The sequence below is a fragment of the Acanthaster planci genome, unplaced genomic scaffold, assembly GCF_054643075.1.
Source record: "Acanthaster planci isolate LZ-2023a unplaced genomic scaffold, COTS_SCS Contig12, whole genome shotgun sequence".
Classification (NCBI taxonomy): Eukaryota; Metazoa; Echinodermata; class Asteroidea; order Valvatida; family Acanthasteridae; genus Acanthaster; species Acanthaster planci.
Genome location: NW_028257636.1, coordinates 159,292 through 180,990, shown reverse-complemented (window position 1 = coordinate 180,990; position 21,699 = coordinate 159,292). Strand labels below are relative to the sequence as shown.

The 21,699-nt window shown below is 40.5% G+C and overlaps 1 long non-coding RNA gene across 7 annotated transcripts in view; it reads left to right on the top strand.

The window, feature by feature from the left end:
• The window catches only part of LOC110990669 (uncharacterized), a 63,375-nt gene that overhangs the window by 19,809 nt on the left and 21,867 nt on the right, over positions 1 to 21,699 (top strand). For 6 of the 7 annotated variants that reach the window (XR_015423799.1, XR_015423796.1, XR_015423797.1 and 3 more), the window contains one exon: positions 11,355 to 11,545. The exons of the other annotated variant lie outside the window; for it this stretch is intronic. This is a non-coding gene — a long non-coding RNA (uncharacterized LOC110990669). The remainder of the gene's footprint in view (positions 1 to 11,354; positions 11,546 to 21,699) is intronic. 7 annotated transcript variants of the gene reach the window in all.

The window sequence follows — 21,699 nt, the reverse complement described above, 5'->3', positions numbered from 1 at the left end:
ATAGTACACAATACAGACTATCAAACATGAAATTTGGCGTGGCAGTCAGGGTGATTTCATTGTTGACCATAGGATCTCCACTCCATTAGGAATCTGTACTGACAACAATTTGGCTTGAAAAGATGTAAAGCGTACAATACCACCCCACCACCTGAGCGACCATCACACCTTTACCTCGATAACAGAAAAGTTTTGTAAGGTATACAATTGATTTGGGGTATCAGGAGACAGCCAAGTTTCAGTTATTCCTATAACACCAACATTGTTAGCATTAGTAGAAATAACTTGAACCTAGTCAACCAATGATGAACCAAGGCAATCATGGACGACACACTACACCATATTAGTAAAATCCGAAGAACTCAGGAAAGCACAGTCAAGCACACCATTAGTACTGCATTGGTTCCATAATAGAGTACCAGGGCACAGATGTGAATCGTTGATACCGTACTTTCATAAATACTAAGAACAGAAGAGTTGATTCTTCCGAAGACGCATTGTGACATGGCTGACATGTTGTAGTCACTCAAACAGAGGATTTCACAAAAAGGACAGTAGAATCAACAATTATACATGTATAAGTTTTAGAGAGTTCATCAAAGCAAGAACATGCTCAATCACAAACACAAACGAGAAACAAGGATACTCGTAGTAAAAGCTTAATAAAAACTTAATAGAGCAACGAGAGTGACTTAACTGCATATCAGCCAGTTAGGTGACACTCATACAGTGCTTTCACAAAATTACTAATAAGACTATTCAGAGCTTTGGTTTTTTCTGGTTGAATTAACATTAGGGCAGTTCCACGGTGTCAGACGTACATGTACTTGTACATTTTGGGCACTTCAACAGTGTGTGTTATTATACTTATAATCCTGAAGCAGATTTTGATTAAGGACATCAGCTAGTTGGTACATTCATTTAATAACAAAATTTCTCACTCAGAATGATTATTCTTGTAGAAACTGACTCATAACACCATGGTGTCGGACGTAATCAGAGAAAGTAAATTTTTTGAGTTTCCATTTTTGTATCACAATCTCTGTGAAATGCTAGAACCTGAAGAAGTAGTTTTCCTGTGTTTAGTTTTAGCAGACCCTTGTTAATAAACGTCAAGGCAAGACTTATTTTTATCTGGTTGTGACTTTCAGATAAAGCATTTATTATATTGGTGTCGAACGTACATTTTTTGGTGTCGGACGTACACGTCCAAATCGACTTTTCAGAATAGAAGGTAATCAGTTCGAACCCAAGCTTGTCTGATTTTTCTACCTTCATAAAGGCTTTAGTAAACTTTCCGAACCGAAAAAAAATGCCAAGCCATACAAAAATCATCAAAAGCAACTAGACAGGAATTGGGTGATGGGGTATTCAGTGAAACAGTATGAAGGAAAACATTGTCTAGAAGTATTTATGCAAATTTTGCTCATTTAAACAAGTCATATACTGTCAAACATTCAAACTAAAAAAGAGTTTTCTACAGTTGACAATCCTTTAGGTAAATAAATCAAATTAAAAGACAATTGCATACATGTACCTGTAAGGTCTTTTGATCTTAGAACATGAAATTAAACATTTTTGTATGACAAATGCTGCGTGTGTACTAAGCTGCAAGTTTTAAAGATTTCCAGTTCACACTTCACAGGTTATAGTACACATGTAAGATCTAAAAAGAAGCTAAATGAGTAGATGTTTATGTACCCTTTTAGATGATTGCCAAATCAAAGGAATGGGCTAGCAATTACGCTAAGAGATTATCCTTTTCACTGAAATTTAAGACTAATGGCGTAATGCTTTTAAAACTACAGTCTTACATTGTATGTTTCATGATAAATACTGTACATGTATATGCCATGGAAAGCATATACAAGTGGAACACCCCCTTTAATTCCTCAAGCAGCAGAAAGTGAAACTAATTGATTTTACATGTACCTTGAACAAACGTATAAAAAAACACACTTTTGTAAAGTCTTTGACAATTCTTCTTTGTTGATGTGGATTACATGAACTTGTACATGTATACAGCACCTAGAACTTTACTTGTCTTCAGCAAAGCTCACACTGACATGACTTACTTTTGAATACATGCAAAGCACATGTTTGTCTATACATGACACATGTGGAATGGCTTTGGGCCCTAATTATAACCTTATTAGGATGTGTATGTCCAAATAGTCAAATTTATGCAAATTAGTAAAAAACAAAAGTGAAGCCTACATGTATTCGGTACTTTTACAAAATGTTAGGGCCTCATATCCATGTATACAAATGAGGTGGTAGTGGTTTCTGTACAGTGTAAAAGCATTGCATTGCCAGCAATGCATGGTTCTTCAGGACAGTGTCGGACGTACATGTACAGGGTGTCGGACGTACACAATTGATTCCACAATTTTTGAGTATTTGTAAAATTATTGGGGGAGTTAAGCTGATGTCTAGAAAGAATGAACTCATTGTGCTTTGTATTGTAAATTTGGCAGTCTTTTGCTAAAGTTTTCACTGAGGGGCTAAAAAACTATGTCATTTTGGTGTCGGACATACATAAAAAAAGTAAGTGTTATACATGTAAAATAAGACATTACATAGAATTTCAAAAAGAAAATGACAATTCATTTTTCTCATTGTTTACTTATTGGGGCACTCTTCAAACTGTAACAAAACTGGAACAAAAAAATTATCAGGCTAAAAAAACAGAAAATCTTTCAGAGGGGAAATATTTTCCCCAATTTCTCGGTATTTAAAACCAATTTTTCAGTATCATATAAAAACCAAATTCTTAAATGTTTTAGAAATGAAGTATGTTTCATGAAAGTATACATGAAAGTATGGACCAGTTTGAAATTTTGGCCCAGAGGTTGATGTTTCTGTGGAACTGCCCTTTAGCAAGTTTGACATCTAGGAAATTGATGATGACTAGTGTACTGATAGGTTGCCTCTTGGTATTTTGGCTCTGGGTAAAGTGACATACATGTACATGTAGGTTGGGATATTTGTGGAGGTCTTAGTCTGTGTAGACATCACTGTGTGATGTGTTTTGGTCATTTACGGCTTTTAGTTTGAGGTTGTGATTCATTCTGAGCTTGACTAATTAATCTGTCTAGTGGTGATCTAGGTTGATCATTATTATTGAGAGGGTCATTATGGGATATTGGTTTAGACCGTGACGGTTGGTCCCATGAGGTTTCTGATTCCATTTCATCATCCATTTTGAGCCAAATTTAGTCCTAAATGGGCCTAGAAAGTGGGAATATTGATATTATTAATACCTCCTGATTTTGAGATATCTCGCCAAAAGGATCACAAAGTAGAGGAAGGGTTGTCACTGGGTGACAGATTTAACATTTTCCATGCACTCTCAAGCATCCAGTGAGCATGTCTGATCGTGGTGAGACCTTATGTCATCTCCCAGAAGGATTCACTTCACCAACCCCTGCAACTCATGTCCAAAGGTTTAACAATGTACATGTAAATCTCTCACTGTTTTATGATGCTGTTTTCTCAAAGTGGCACTCAATGGGATTATCTTTTTTTTTTTCTGCCTTACATGGGTTGTCTTCAATAGTGTACTAAGATACCGGGTACTGTCATTGCTGATCCTGGGATTCCCAGAAACTTTGTACTTACTGCTGGGGATTTTCCATGCTATGACTTGTACTAAAAGCACTTTCTCTGAGAAAATTTTAATTGTAAAGTACATTACGGCAATTTCCTCCCGGGTGACATCATATGCAGCAGTGTTTTTTGGTCAAAGGTGCATATCATTGCTAATTTCTGAGAATTGTTTACTGGAAATTTCTAAATACTGAATTATTTTTATCAGGTGATTGGTATAGAAAGCTCCTTGTTGTTGTATATCTAGGCAGGGAATAGACACTGCTCGGACAATGCTTTTCGTTCTGGTCTGTTGCATTGTTAAGGCCATTGCTGCTCAAATCTTTGAAGAAAACATGCAGATGATCTCTGGTAATGCAATTTGTCTTACAACTGAAACATCTACATGTATATGTGTGTAAACTGAAGGTCAGAGAGCCTGTGCTTTCATTTCCAGCAAACTTTCTCAAAAAGAAGTGACTTTTTATCATGGCATGTCAGTCTGTTTCTTGATGTGAAATTGATATGTCCAGTTGCCATCTGTAGCATGCATAAAAATAACAGATTTTGAAATTAATACGGTTCCCAAGAGCCCCCTTTGGGCAAGGGGAGGTTAGAGTGTTTATGATACCAGTGGACCTGCACTGTGCTACGCGCACGGCATTTGGCTCATTCCCAGCAATGGCAGCTACATGTACCCCCACCAATCAGACGCTGCGTACGTCACGCTGGCTGACGTCACATTTCTCCTTCATTGCCGAGCGTATACAGTTAAAAGTCGAAAAATGCGTGCTGGTTTGTACCTGTTATGTCTGCCAGTCTACTGCGCTCTACCTACCCAAACAGTCACTACATATGCAATTTTGCCAGGCACCTACATGTATTATTGTTCGCTGAAAGGATTTCATCTTATGTAGTGCACCCTGACCTCCCACAATGTGACGCGGCTTCGCCACCATGATTGTCCTTCTTTTCTCAGCGCCGTAACGTAACAGACGTGTCTTTCGAGGCATCTTCGATTTTCGAGCTTCCATTTTCGCTACACGGTCTTGTGTCAATTTGATCACCTTTGTGAATAAAGTATTACTGTACCTTGAATTTTTACCTGTTGATTAAGAGTATTTTCTTTTGTATAGTTTTGTGTTTTTCTTCTGTTTTTCTTATGTACATGTACACCCTGCAGGTGTTTACTGTCAGTACTAAGAGGTTCTACTCAGCTACGCCCGTGCCTACCTTACTGGTTAATTCTAGGCCTTAGTCGGTTGACTCCCTCCGACCGCCATGGCAAAGAAGACCCCATGCGGGGTTCCATTCAGCACTCCCCCAGGCGACTCCGAAGAACACCCGCCGTTCAACGTCATCCAAGAAGACTACTTCTCCAGCGGTTTCCGGGCATACTCCTTCCGGTCCAGGTATCGAAGCCACCGGGTTGGACTCCCCGCAAATGCCAGGACCCGCCCCGCCTAGTGCACCACTGAGTCAAGATACCCCGCAGCCGGGCAATTCTTTGTCGGGCTGTGCGGAGCCTCTTGGGCTTTTACACTGCCGGGGCTTCAAACCGCCAAAGCCCATTCAAGGCTTGGACTTTCAACTGGGCATCACCAGGTCATCGGACCTTATCTCTCCTGGTCCTCCCACCTGGAACTCTACAGTTCCCGCTGACTTCGACCGGGAATGCTCCCAGGTCTTCCGCCACCCACCGCCCCGTCTACTAACTCCGCTGTCAGGTCACCTGCTACCGGCTCCTTCAGCGGGACATGATTCAAGTGCTCGGCCTGCCATCAGCCACTCCGCCCAATGACGACTCTAGCCATGGCTCGTTCAAACACCATGCAGCTCAAATGGAGTCTATGGGACGTATTTTTCCTGAACTCCTGCTTGACCGCTCATTTGTAGAAATCTTCAAGTCCCATGTTAAGTCAAAGCAATGGTGTGCCCTTCCTAAACAAGCGACAGCATTTTATCATTTCCCTTGAAGATTTCAAGAATTTCCTGTCAGTTCCAGACCTTCTCGACGCAGCCAAAGACAAATTCTCTGCTGATTCTGGAAAAACGTCTGCTAAGGCAAATACCAGGATAAAGACAAGTCCCTGCTGGAATCCACGCTCACAAAGCTCGACAAAGCTTCCCGCTTTGGGCTCCGCTGCACGGCCTTTCTTCTCCTTTTGTTGGAATACATCGCCCCTGCTTGCGAAGAAAATTCCCCTCCCCTTAAAATTAAAAAAGAAAATTAAATCTCGCCTTTAACAATTGCCACTGTTCGGAGAAGTTCTGCCGGCAAGTTTGCTGGATCAATGCGGCCAAGAAAATATCCTTCTGCGAGCCACCGTCTTTGATTCCGCAGCAAACTCAGCAACGTAATGCCAGCCAAGTCGGGTCCACTTCAAGCCAGACTTTTTCGAATGCATGGCCCCTTTCGCTGGCCTCTTCAATGATCAAGCCAATGCCGGGCCTCATCCCGCCTCATTCCCAAGGTGAGTCGAACCTTTCAGCGTCGCAGGAATTCATCGCACGCTGCCCGTTCGTTCGGGGGACGTCGCAGATGACTGCTTTGTTTTGCCTTCAGTGACCGCTGTTTCTTAACCCGTCGGCGGCCACCTTCAACTGTTAACAGGGTTCTGGAAAAATATCACCTCGGACAGCTGGGTCCTTTCAACTCTTGCCCTTGGATATTCTCTTGGGTTTACAAGGACCACGCCGTCCAAGGCGATACTACGTCCGACTCTTGTTCCCCACAACAAGGACCAATGCTTGGCACTGGAGTCGTAGATAAATTCCCTTCTTCAAAAACGGGCTATTGTTCATGTTCAACCCGACCAGCTGGGAGTGGGGTTCGTTTCAACATTCTTCCTGCGTCCTATCATCAACCTGAAGTCATTGAACAAATTTATACGTCCAAAGAAGTTTCGTATGGAAATTATCTCGACAGTGGTACACTCCCTACCGGTTCTGTTGCGTTCCACATTAAGTGTGGGGGAGGAATTTGACACCTCCACGGCTGTGTCAACATGGGAGGCCGAGGAAAGAAAAGGAAGCATCGGGAGGACCAAGCGGGGCGCAGGAAGCCTCTGCCATCCAGTCACACCAGGGCCCAGGGTTTAGCGCCCACAGCTTCCGCATTGGCACAGCTGCTGCCGCGGCCATGAATGGCATCCTGTTGTCACAGACTAAGAGCCTGGGGTGGTGGAAAACCCTAACCTTATCCCCCACACTCACTCATAGTCCTCCGAGTAGGACGTCTGCTTCTCTGTTCCTTTGGTTTTGTTTTTTGTTTGGGTTTTGGGGACAGTATTGTCTACCGGGCAGCAGAACACATGGGTCACATACCTTCTCTTGGAATCCTCACATGGCTGGGCATCTGGGGAGCCAGAATATCCTCGATCATTCCATATGTCAGGGCCCAGCTTCAACACACCTGCACCTGATGTGTTGGTGGTCCACATTAGGACTAGTGACCTCTTCACCATTGAAATGTCTCCCTAATGACCGATGTCTCCCTAATGTTGAAAAATTTACCACAAAATGTCTCCCAAGTGACCTATTTGGAAATATTAAAGGATAAGCTAAAGGATAAAAGGGCCCTGTGCAACCTGCTCGCTCTACAGAGTTCAGCTGTGTAAAGACCAGACAATGAAACAATTCAGTATATGTAATAGTCATTGAGTCCAAACATAAAACAGCCGTTGTGCTTCATGCATATGTACAAGTCACATGGCCAAACTTTCCACAAAACTTTCACGACAATGCAACTAATGAATTCAGTTCAAATGACTAATTTTTGAACTGACTTGGAGCCGACATTTGGCCCACACGTACTACGAGACAAATCTGTTAATGCAAACAGGCCAGAACTGTGCATAATGGTAAATGAACGATAAACGTTGCAAAACGTTTATGACAAAATTGAACTTACATTCTGACAGAGCAAACTCCTGCTAGAGAAAGGTAAATTGTCACATACGCCACAGAGAAGTACGTCGCATAAGTGTGGCGTACAAGAATACCTTCATGTCTGGTACAAATTAATGGACTAGAACCCATTGTTGCAGACTAATATTAATGAGGATATGGTTAATTTATGATTATGACCATGAACAACCGCTGGGGCCACTTTACACAGAAAATGCAACGATTTAAATATTATGTCGAGACTGTGTTGAACAAGTAGGAACACTCAAGGTTTGTGAGAAAAGGCGTGGTGTGGAAACCTGAGAGAGCCCTAGAGTTAAAGTTTGACCACCACAGAAACGTGAGAAAGCTTGAAAAAAACCTGTGTATGCCGAAAGACACATTGTAACTGATCTCAAGGTCATAAGATCTGCCTCTTTGTTTGCATTATACAAGTAAGAATCTATCATTCCTTCATAATTGAAGCTACAGTAGGTACCAGCCTTTTCTAGGCCTTCTAGAGTAAACTTTATGACTGAAAAGACCATGGGATCTTCAATTCCAGCCATTTTGTGTGCCCAAGATAAGGATGTTTAACCTCTTCAATAATTGGTGCTGGGGAATTACACTTTTTACTTAAATGAGTTAAATAATCACAGGGGTCTGCGTGTATGTGCTTTTTCTATTCCCCTAGCCCAATCTGACCACTGTAAGAAAGCTCCCGAGTACAGCTTCCCTATTCCTCCCTTAAGTCCAGCATTACACTCAGAAGCTGAGCTGCTGAATGCCTCAATTCTGGTGATTCCTCTTCCATACTTGAAGCCCAAATGTCATTGCTGAATATGACATGCACAGAGATAACTAAACTGTCATGATCTGCACAGAGATAACTAAACTGTCATGATCTGCACAGAGACAACAAAACTGTCATGATCTGCACAGAGACAACAAAACTGTCATGATCTGCAAAGAGACAACAAAACTGTCATGATCCGCACAGAGACAACAAAACTGTCATGATCTGCACAGAGACAACAAAACTGTCATGATCCGCACAGAGACTAAAAAACTGTCATGATCCGCACAGAGACTACAAAACTGTCATGATCTGCACAGAGACAACAAAACTGTCATGATCCGCACAGAGACTAAAAAACTGTCATGATCCGCACAGAGACAACAAAACTGTCATGATCTGCACAGAGACAACAAAACTGTCATGATCCGCACAGAGACTAAAAAACTGTCATGATCCGCACAGAGACAACAAAACTGTCATGATCTGCACAGAGACAACAAAACTGTCATGATCTGCACAGAGACTACAAAACTGTCATGATCCGCACAGAGACAACAAAACTGTCATGATCCGCACAGAGACAACAAAACTCTCATGATCTGCACAGAGACAACAAAACTGTCATTATTACTATTTTTAATTTAGACATATGAGAAATCTAACCCTAATGCAAGTATTTCACTTTGAGTAATATTCTCTGTAAACTTAACATTGCCACGTCTTCCGCGGGCAAATATCGGCCAGTTTCTAGGAATTTCATGTGCTAGTTGTACTGACTTCCCTAGATTATAACCATCTGGGAATAAGATCGGCCAGTATGGTGCCCAAACCAGCATGGGTTAATCAAAGCGCCAACTGCCTTGGTACTTTCCATGCACTTGATAACTCTGGGTGTCAAGGCGATTGGGGGTACAACCCAATTGTTTTCTTTTTTCCAGTCTACAGTGAAAGCATCTACTGTTTCACAACCTGGATTATGGTATCTAGAATTAAACCTGTTTATTGTAATAAGTGGCAAACCTGTCAACTGTATGAGGCCTCCACAAAAAATGAGAATACAGTACTTGATCAGATATACCCCAGTTGTCCTGATCCATTTGCTTACTTAGCATATCAGCTTTTTGGTTCGGGGACCTTGAAATCCACTCCATATCTATGCGAATATTATTACTCCAAAATGCTCAGGCCTATTTCCTGAAGTTCAGGGTTCATACAGTGTACTTCCACGTGCTGCTATTGGCACAACTGCTTGGTTATCTGTAAACCACTTAGTCCAGCAATTGGACAGTTTACACACAAACTACTTGAGAACTGAGTCAACTGCTTTGCGTTCTTTCCATGTGGAACTCTTCTTCTAATGATAAGATCCCTGGGCCTTATCATTACTCAACGTTACTCTACCACATAGCCACTATAGCCCATGTTACTTGCTTCAGATTACACTATACCTTGTTTTATAGCAGTAATTATCCTGTAGGGAATTCTGATGGTACCTAAACTGATATTGATGTCATATCCAAGCCATTCTAATTGTCTGCTGGATCCCAAATACTTTTCTTAACATTGGGAACAAATCTAGACCGGATGATATCTGAGGGAACCTGTGTGTGTGTGTTCTTGCGCTCTTTGCCGGTAGATACAAACCCAAGCCCATCGTCAAGAAAAACTATGATTAATTTTCCTTCACCCCTTCACTTCTTAACTTGCGGGCAAATTACTTTGATGAAAATATAAGATGCACCTGATAGGTCAAATGGCCACTGCCTAAATCGCTAAAAAGGCAACAATTTGCCATTTTCCAAGCAAAACCAAGAAATTCTCAATGGGATGGACAAATATCTACAGGAAGATTGCAGGTAAACAGCAATACCGTACATAACCTTTGTTCACTACATTGGAAACAAATTCTGGTGGGTGTATTAGATACTAAAAGTCCTTTTGCTTTTTAAGACAACCATCAACCCTTATGGAAAAGATCGATGCCTGGAGTTTCTTCATATTCATTTTAACTATCACCAACATCAAATTGAATAGAATCAGAATACAACTCAACATCGGAATTGAACTTAACTTTACTGTTTTGAGCTTGAACATCTACTTTGGTCTTTGTACTTGGGGCAGGTGGCCTTCCAATTAGATAAGCTCCCGCACATGAAACACGCTCTTTCAAAACCCTGAGGCATGTTGACCTGAGCACTGTTACATTGGGACTGCTCAAAGTGATGAAAAGTAGAAGCAGGACGTTTGTAAGAGCTCTTAACCTCTTAGCCTGCCGGACTGCTGCCTCTGCTGCCCTCTTCTGCTTAATCTTTCTGGCGGCTTGATTTTCTGCAAGGGTAATCTTGTCATCATCTTGGTGTGCGGCCAGTTGATGCTCCTCATACTCCGTAACCATGGCCCAACCGTACATGTACATGCTGGAATCAGCCACATGAATCAACTTCTGTCTCTTGTTGATGGTACTGGACAGTGTTGCTTTTTCGACCGACAAGGAGGGGTTGTCGGCACCTAACTGGTCTCCTTCAGTTTAAACCAAGTCTTTGACTTGCTTAGAAAATAATAAATAATGCTTAGTATATTCACGAATGAAATTCGGGTGAAACAGCGACAATGGAAGTAAAAGGATTCAATCTTTATGTAAAGATAAAGTGTGTCTAGCCTGTGCCAGACCAGTGTGAAGTGAATCTCCTATACCCTGTGCACCCCCACAAGAGTATACTACGTGCACCACTGAAACTTCCACTACACATTTCTCCAACAATTCACAGCTGTACATTCAGCCCTTTATGCTCGAAGAAAACAAATGTGTTCTAATTCATACCTGGTCACTCACACTTTCTTTGGTATATATTCATCATAAATGGGTGTGTTCTTTTGATGACTTTGATAAAGTTTTATATTTGGAAATAACTGGTTTTTCCTTTAACAAAACTTCCTGACTGAAATATTGGGTTTCTGGAGAAGTAAGGAGATACTGATATATAACCCTTTTGGTTGAATACAGGGTACGTGTACATGTGTGTGGAAATCATCCACAATCAGCTGATTAAAGTTGTTTTTTTCTTTTGTTTCTTTTCAGGCTCTGCGGTGAGAACGCTGGTTTACTGACACCATTGTGCTGTCTTGGGAGGGAGCCAGCAGATAGACCATGCCCAGCCGTTACACTTTGTCACTCATCTGGTGGTAACTAAAGGACACCATTCAGGTTGATGGGGTGTGCTGATGAACAGTTAACCGACAGAGCAGGAAATTCATTAAGGCAATAAAGGGGTGAGTTTCTATCAGGCCATTTTCGTCTTGTCTCAAGAAAGTTTTATGTCGCTGTTATACATGTACATGCATGCATACATGTGCATGTGCACAGCCATGTTTATTTGTTGCATACTCACTGAATTCAAATTCACACCATGTACATGTACTTACATGTATATCTGACCAAAAGGAAGCCAAATGAATTAGTTTCTTTACAATTTTGAAAATATTCAACTATTTTTCAACTTTATATTTACCACTTTTCAAATCCTGACTCTAAATAAGTACCAGTTTGCATGTACATGTACAATATGACTGTGGATGTCATATATCATTTCATATTGGTTAGTTTCAGGTTTAGTTTCATGTTAGAATAACAATGTCTAATGTCAGTGTTTTTTCTTGAATTGTTCCAAACTCAATATTGTAACCGTACTTTAAGGAGAAATACAGCGAAAGGGTCCAATGGAGCATCAATGCACATGTACATGTACATTGTTTGTACATGTACATGTACCTTGAGTTGTGTGTATAGCACTTTCTATTGGCTGTAGAGGAAAGGACAAACACTGAACTTGTTTTTTTTCTTTTTTTGGCCTGCTGTCTCGGCAGTTATTTTGATATCATCTACTGTTTCTTAAGCTTCCAATGGTGACATCATAATAATATCTTCATTGGCCGTCTTCGTTTCGGCATTTGGTTCCTACTCTCATGGCTTCTGTTCAGTTTCAGTGACACCCACACATACGGGTTCAAGTACGTTTTCATTCATTTGTTTTTCATTTTGTTTCATGCTCAACTAACCTTATCACATACATGTACCACTTCAGCATGTTGGCATGGAAGGTCGCCAAGATCTGTACGGTAATCAATGTTTCCGACTTTGGCTAGTACAGGGAAAGGACCTATAACCATAGTAATAGTTTGTTTTTGTCAGTACAGTATGTAGGAGTAGTAATACGAGGCCACCGCCATTGAAACTTTGGGCTCAACTTTTTGCATTGTAGTAGTGTTTGTTAATATCTACCAACGTTTGCAAATTCTGCTGTTCGATTTCCCACGTCTTTTCTAGACGCTCGCAGAGATCGAGAACATGTTGGTGTGTAGTTTTAACTTCTGGACTTTCAACATTAGCCGTCCAAAGTTCGCGTAAGATAGCTATCGGACTATGGACTGTGCGACTGTAAAGTACTTTGAAGGGTGCAAATTTCAAGCTTGAGTGAGGGGTTTCATGATATGCAAAGAGGAGAGGTCCAGGATAGTGATCCCAATCGCGCAGCTTTTCTGCGCGAAGCTGTTTCAACATTAGTTTAAGTTCATGCATTCAACCAAACTGTTGCACGAAGGGTGGTATGGAGTAGTGGTCATCTGTTTTATCGACAAGAGCCTACTCGTTTCTTTCATGAGATCTGATGTAAACTGTCATCCCTGATCGGAAAGGGTTTCAGTTGGGAAGCCGACTCGTGTGAATACATCGATCATGGCATCTACATGTACTATACTACCCTGGTAGTTTCAATACTACTGGTAGGTAGAGCAACGGCTTCTGGATGCCGCGTAATCAATCAGGGTCAATATGAAACGATGGCCTCTGTCAGACTTGGGATGAAGGGGGCCTGTAATGTCCACAGCCACACGTTTAAATGCCATATCTATAAGGGGCATATCTCCCAGTGGCACATGTACAATGTACCTTGGTCACTTTGCCTTTGGAATAGTCCATTGACATATGTCGTGGGAACGACAATATCCGGTGATACATGTATCTGCCTGACACCCTGGCCAAAAGAATTCGCCCATAACCTTATCACACATTTTCCTTGCTCCTTGGTGTCCACCCAGGATGGTTTCGTGAGCTACAAAGTTAATTACATTAACTCAGTATTTAATAGGAACTACAAGTTGAGGACACACGTCTCCATATTGGAGAGTGGGTGATTCGAACTTCCTATACAACACACCGTCAAGCCAGTAGAAAGTGGAAGTTGATCCGTATTTGTTTGATTGCCCTTCTCTGCAATTTCTCGTATATGGGCCAACGACGGATCATTAGCTTGTTTGCTCGTAATTTCAGATTTCGAGATGTCTGGAATACTTTCAGGTACCTTAAGTTTCCTTAATGGTCTATCCTGCACAGCTCGTTGTGCTCGCGTCATTACTGCACATGACATAGTATCAACGCGCCTGTGGTCTATCTCCAAATTGAGTGTTTGAAGAGACACCACATTGCCAGAGCAGGTCGGGATTATTCAGTGATCTGACGCCTGTTATGTTACCTAATATGACGTAGTACACTGTCTCATGCCAAGGGCGTCAGTCCAGCCAACAAAATAGGGTGAGTCTAATTTAATTCTTGCGACTGGAGATACGCGAACAGTTCCATCGACAAGAATACATGACTTTTTGGCACCAGTGAGTTGTTCATCCGGAACAAGGTCATGTTTTATGACTACTGAGCTACAGCCACTGTCGCATATACGTGTAACTTAACATTTGATGCAGTTAACCCAATCCGTCTGTGACTGGCATCGTAGAACAATCCGAGTTTTTACACGCCACGCTCATTACGGGGAGTCCGTATCCGCACATCAATGTTGCATAACCCTCTTGTGTACAACATTCACTGAGCGGGGTGAAATCAGGCAAGGTCGATATATAAGCTTCAGTTTCCGTTGCACTAGGTAGACCACTTTCTCTAGATTTCGTGGCTTTCTGTGTGTTTTGCCCCATGTCACATTCAGCCTCAAAAAGGCCAGTAATTGCTGAAGCTATCACGTTATAGCGACTTTCTCAATTTCTTTAAACTTACTGCAGCAGTTACGCGCTATGTGACCCGGTTTGCCACATACAAAACATGTATGGGATGATGCATCTCATTGTGTGTTGGCGTTGGTGATAGGTTTCAATGATTTGGCAAACGACGCACTATGCCTCTGCTTCTGATCTACATGTAGGAACCACCTTCGCTTTGGCGGCATGAAGGGGAGGCGATGGGCTTTGCAAATTTACAACACTGATTATTTATCCCACAATAAACCAAACAAACTGACCTGGCAAACTGCTGAAACAAAAGTGACCAGCACACACATTGGTTCTGCCTATGAAGCTGTAACCAAACAGCTGGGTCGTAAATCCAGCGCCTGTGTGGTCAGCGGGGGAATTTACTCCAGCAACCCAGCCTAGCGGCAATAAACTATTTGAAGCCCCAATGGGCCTAAAATGAATTATCAAATCTGTTATCAATTATGTTTTTGATCCTGCTATTTCTGATCATTCACTGATAATGTGTTCTTTAGAAATCAGTAAGCCTGTGAGACTGCAGAGATCTGTGGCATTTAGGAGGCTTAAAAACATAGACTGTGAACATTTTCGTTGAGACATTCTTTGTTCTGAATTTTCAAAGTTTTTGGATGAAACTTTGTTACCCGCCCCCAACGTATTCACAGCTTTTTACAATTTGGAATTAAGGATGGTTCTTAACAAGCATGCTTCTGTTCAATCAAAGGTTGTTACTATACGGTCGAATACACCATGGTTTACTGAGACCACTAGGAAGACGAAAATTAAACGTAAAAAACTGGAGCGTTGCTGGCGATGTACTCGACTCACTGTTGACCAGAGATGTATAAAATGCAATGTAATCACGTTGTGAAGATGATCAAGGTGCTGACCCGATACCGACTGCACTTTTAAAATGCTGTCTGCCTGAAATCTGCCCAATAATTACATCTCTTGTTAATTCCTCTATTAACCTTGCAGTTTTTCCAAATGATTTTAAGATGTCTACATTGCTCCCATTCCAAAATCTCAAGGCTGATCAAGCCAAGCTGCTTAAGAATTATCGTCCAGTTGCCAATTTACCATTTGTCTCCAAGGTTCTTGAGAAGGTTGTTGCACAACAACTTACTAATCATATGACCAGGTTTATGTTGCATGAACCTTTTCAGTCGGCATATACGCGCCACCATGGGACGGAAACAGCTGTTGCCCGCGTTCAAAATGGTATTTGGAAAAATATGGATGAGGGCAAGGTCTCCATTGTGATATTTCGTGATCTAAGTGGTGCGTTCGATATGCTTATCATGACATTTTGCTTCATCGATTAAGGACACATGTAGGAGTCTCACAAAATACCTTCGATTGGTTTTCTTCTTACCTTAGAGACCGTTTACAAAGAGTTCAGATTTGGTCTTTATCGCCTGATGGTCGGAGTGGATTGGATGTGGAAACCATGAGTGACACCTATACACTTAAGTATGGTGTCCCCAGGGCTCTGTACTTGGACCACTTTTATTCAATGTGTACATGTTGCCATTAGGGGATGTTATTAGGCATCATGGACTGAGTTGTCATTTCAATGCAGATGACACTCAGTTGTATTTGTCAGCTCAGCCAACTGCCAGTAACACACAGCAACAAGTGTCAGTTTTGGAGAAATGCTGTGACGACATCAAATGTTGGATGGCGATTAATTCTTTGAAGCTAAATGATGATACATGTAAGACAGATCTGCTTATCATTGGATCGCATTTGTCGTTCAGCAAAATTCCTAGAACTGTTGTGAATATTGGTAATCACAGAGTCCAGAGTCTGGGTGTGATTTTGACAACGAAATGAATATGCAATCCCTCATCAAGAACATCTCTCGCTCTGCAATGTATCACCTGTACAATATAAGCAAAATTAAACATTTTTTTGGGTCAATCAGCCACGGAGCAGATTATTCATGCACTTGTTACGTCTCGCATAGACTATTGTAACTCTGTTTTAATAGGTCTATCGGCATCAGCCCTTGCTCCTTTGCAGAGAGTCCAGAATGCTGCAGCAAGGTTACTCACTAATGGCAAGAAATTTGACCACATCACTCCTGCGCTGATGCAATTACATTGGTTGCCAGTAAAATATAGGGTAATTTTTAAAGTGTGTCTAATGATCTTTAAATGTCTCCACGACAGTGCTCCAAGTTACTTAAGTGATTTGCTTGATGTTAAGATTTCTAGTCGATTCACTCGTTCCGCGCTGGACTCGCCTAGGCTAACTCTTCCAAAAACTAGGCTGTCTTCTGCTGGCGAGAGGATGTTTTCTGTTGCGGGTCCCCGTCCCTGGAACCAGCTTGAAGTTCATCTTAGAGAGTCTAGGAATGTGGAGAGTTTTAAGACCGGGCTGAAGACGCACCTTTTTAAACAAGCATTTTTAGTTTCTGAGTATTGATTTTGATAATGGTACATCAAGGTTATATTTATTTATCTATATTTTGATGTACAGCGCCTGGAAGCAGCCTGATGGATTGGGTCCTTTATAAATGTCAATTATTATTAGTATTGTTTAATTAGAGCTTTCAAGAAAATACATTATCTTATCTTTTGATCAAGAAACATCCAATACTAAAAATACCTGTGAAATCATTCATCAATAAAATATTGAACAGAAAATGTGAAAATACCTAACCCAGTCAATTGTTCACATAAATAATTCTGATACTACCAGCCCTGTCAGACGATTGCAAACCATTTTAATGATTGTTTTAAAACGTTGGACAACAGTTGGCTTCCAAGATACACTGCTGACCCTATGAAATATCTCAACTTTCCTGATTCCCTATTTTAAAGCCCAATAACACAAGAAGAACTTCGTAATTGTGTCAATCAACTTCAAACTAAGAAAAGTGTGAGTCATGTGAAAAGAGGATGGCACTATCCCATTCAGTGACACTGTCTGGTGACTTGTGAGGTTTACTGATTGAATAATAATTAGTCTAGGCCAGTGGTCTGGTAAGGGGGTGAAATGGGCAGGCGTAAGAAGAATATATAACCAAAAGCTAGTGATGTTTGCTGGATGTGATTGGGTGATGCGAGCGGAAGATTAGTTTTCAAATTCTTTGTCAAGAACAATATGCTTTTGTGCCCAGTAGTGATAACGCTTAATCAGTTGCATATGGATGATTTTGAAGGAATTCATGCTCATTCACATCTATGTGATGCTTTTGATGGATTGTTATACCAGTAAAGGAGATTTTATTTTACTGAGTGTTTTAATCAGTCCCAAATCCTCCAATTTCAATATGATTTTACATACACTCTAGGGGGTTAGGGTTTTAAGTCCAGTCATTTGGCCTCAGTTAAGGCAGGCTCATACTTCAGGCAAAGGTGAAAGTGACGTGAATCTGATGAAAGACTTCCAGCAAAATTTTGCTGGAGTTGAAATGTATTCAATTTGTGGAAATTCATGAAAGTACTTTCCTGAAAGTAAAGAATGGAGGTTTCACAAATATTTCTGAGATAGTAGGTAGATGTCTCAGAGAGCTTCATTTGTGAATTTCAAAGTTGGATGGATCTTGTTGATGTTTGCGACAAAATTAGGAATTGGCCAGGAAATTGGTTATAGATGATCAGTACATGTATATTGTCTCTGTAGCACCACCATGTGAGAATTTTTCTGCTTTTTTGGAGTATTTTGTTTCAGAAGTCATGCAGGGTGATGTCACATATTTCAGGGCATGCTGTTGAGCCATTGAAGGAAATACCTTTTTGAAATGGAAACAGTTGTGGTCGAGAATTGGGTTCCAGAAAATCTTTGATCTAGTAGTGAGTGGTTTTTTGATTGAGTTGTTTTAGTACAGTGTAATTGGTGTCGTTGTTTATCACATGGTTTGACTTCGATGTCCCTTTTTTTCCTTTTTTTTAGTTAATGGGGGGGGCTAGTTCTTACCATAACATGTTTTTAGTTAGTGTCTTAGCCCAATGTGGGTCAGTGGGTGAGTTCAAATTTGGTGGCTTCCCAATATTCTTCTCTATCTGGTGTTACACAAGAGGTTTATTTTGGATGCCAAGTGGGAGATTGTTTAAAAGGATTTTTGTTAGCATTGTTCAGGGAATAAATATCAAACTAACGTTTAAGACCAGCCAAGCACATACGTGTATTTATTCCCATTCATAAATACCTTTTTATTCAGAGAGTCAAAAGAAGTCAGCGTATGATGGATTTCCAATGATTTTGTTCTAAAACTTTACTTTTATTTTTCCAAATGCCCCCAGCCATTTTATGGTATATTCCTTTTGATAATTGTCCAGTAGAATCCCCTTGTACAAGTAAATGGACTTTGCGCATGTGTGGTGCATTCTGTATGTTGGGTCACACGCAGACTCATGACTAATAAGGATGGAGTAAACTCTCTCGTATCCAGGTAGCAGAGTGTGTTTTACACAGCAGGCATTATCACTTCCCATCAGGCATTATCAAATGTTAATAGAAGGTCAAGTTGCATGTTGTTGAATAGGGAGACTGTCTGAGGTGTTTATAAATATCCATTAAGACTGCTATTCTTGGTCTTTGATTGAAGGTGTTTTTATCATTCAAAAGTATTGTGTAGTTTGGTTCAGCAGGAGTGGGGATGGAGCTCAGACCTTTCAATTTTTTTTTCGGTTTGCATTTATAGTGTCACTTTGGATGGGTTGGTTTAATAATTGTGTTCTTCTAAGAAATGTTTTTTTGTTGGATTTGGTTTTTTGGTTTTGGCTTTGCATATACCAGAGAAATAGTTTGATTATGTGTTGATTTTTTTTCTTGCTGTCTTTGTTTTGATGAAGGTGGATAGGAATATAAGTGGAGGATAGTGGGTTGTATTCCAGAGATAAGAGCAATATACATGTACATGTAGACAGCAACAATGCTTGGCAGTCTCATTTGGAAGATGTGGTTGTCTTGAAATTAGACTGTTTGGTTTAAGACATTCAGTATGGATGCCTCTTGAGGTTGGTTTGGTCATATGAAGTAGCCAAACAGTTGTTGGGCCGTGATGCAGTCTTAGTCTTGAAATTGCTGAGCAATACTTTGAAGAGCTGTTTGCCAGGTTCTTGTGAGCTGTTCCTCTGTGGTTGTTAGCTGACGTTGCTGCTCTTCTAGCATACATGTAGTCTACCGCCTGCAACCTACGCAGATTACCAACACGTATGCATTATTTCCTAGTCCGTTACTTCCTTTCGGTAAATTCTCGATCACTAATAGTGCGAAATTCCAGCTCCTTTGTAAGTAATGACCTCTCCCCTGTCGTTTCTCACTGAAAATGGAAAGTTGTTATTTTTCCGTTTTTAAGTGGTTTTGCCATCTTGCTTTGTTTAACGCTTTGCTCAGGTCTGTAACAGAGCATAACACGTCTGAAGATCAACCATTAAAGGAGTTGTAACTGGTGTTTAACTCTTGACAGTGTATCCAAAGCTCATTGAAAGGGTTTACATTTATTTTCCCTTTGTAAAGAACGTTTGGTACTAGCCTACCTTTTGGCAGGTTTAACAGTTTTGAGACTTCTTTACCCAACCGCAATCTAAGATTTAAATCTGTCACCATAATTGCAATCAATTTTGTGTCTCGTTGAACTTTAAAACTTACCGAAATTGCGTTTAAAACAAATTCGAACCAATCAACATTGTAAAATCTAAGAAGAATGACGATATTACTATGCTCTCCAGGCTGCAAAACATCTCTAGATATTTCCCAGGAGTGTAGCCATCTATTAAATCCCATAACTAAAAGAGCATCTCTAGGTTCAGATTGAGCACTTCTAATTATTCTCGTTCTTTTGTCTGAACTGTCCTCTATAAATCCTTCTTGAATGAACTTTAACGCAATGTGTTGAGCTTCTCTATAACTATCGGATTTTTCACTAGATAAAAATACTACATACACAGTAGATATGTGTTTTGTTGCGGCCTATCAATTATTAGATCACTGGTTTCTATTTCCATTTCTTTTAATGATTCTCTAAGTCTATTCCTCGTTCTTTCTTTTTGTCTGTTGAGGTCATCTACTTTTTGACTAATGGTATCGCTAAATTCTTCTAGATTTCCTGTTTCATAAGTTCGAATATAATCGTTTATTACATCATAAAACAAGGTCGAACCGTCTGCCTCTAATTCTGACAACGGTACTGTAAGTACCATAGGCTCTGTAAATTCTATATTAACATCTTGTCTATCAGTTCTCCAGTTTGCTGGGCTTGGTTCTGCTGTTTCTTCTTCATTATCTTTGCGCCTTTCATGCTGCAATTTTGCCAGTCTGCCATTTATTTGAGTTTGCCAATCAATTTCGGTGGAGTTTATAATGATAAAATATCCAGGGTAGAACTTTAATTCTAACGACTTTTTTACCTTGCAAGTTATCGATGTAGTCTTGTAGTTTAAATGTCTGCACATTTTCAGTTAAGTGAAAAGTGTGAACCTGACTCATGATGTGTAATTTTAAAAACACCAAACAAAATAAATAAAACTTAATTAACACCTTTTTAAATAAGCAAGCATGGACATCAACTACAGTCAACTCGTGATTAAAGTTAACAAAAACAACACCTTTTTTGCCAAGTTTCCCAATTTAAAGGATGCTTACAAAGTGCCTAGAGTTAGAATGGACTTCTTTGTACACCATTGGTCTAGCAGTCCTATGTCATTTTATCACTACCAACTCAAATTTGCAGTATATTGTGCCACTGTGGCCTGCAGTGTCGGATGGGACGTACTCAGTGACTCAAACTCATACATTTTAGCTCTGTTTTATTTTCATGTGTATTACATCATGTACATGGTTAGAAAGGTCTTGTTTGATTGCAAAATACTCATCCCCAAAGATAACGTGTTTGATGCTTTGAACAATGACTAAAATCTTAGAAAGTTTAACGATGGGTGTTTATTGTTTAATGTTGACTCGACTCGATCGTTTAGATAGATGCGAGACACCACCACAAATGGATTAGGCACCACTTTTTATTATGAAAATGGATACAAACCAGTCCCCGGTTGCAGCTACAACAAACGTGACTTGGGAGGACACGGAAAATATCTTTATGCGACTTACATGGGATTTGGCATTCCCGATCCGTCAAGAGGGTCAGGACACCCAAGCCATTATACAGTGACGATCGAACAATCGGACGATAGGAAACTTACTTTGCAAGAGTTTATACCAAAACGACTTACTTGACGAATGCGGGCTTGACTGCAGTGAATGAATTAATCAGAGCTTATGTTTACGTGTTGTTAGGAGCGCAAGCACAGACCAAAACCAGCATGTTAGCCCCGGCTAAAGGATTAAATGTGGAATCTCTCAATCTGGTTCTGGATCTCAAGCAATCGATCGATCAGTTTCAAAACTCGTTACAATATGCCAAAACGTCTTTGAACTTT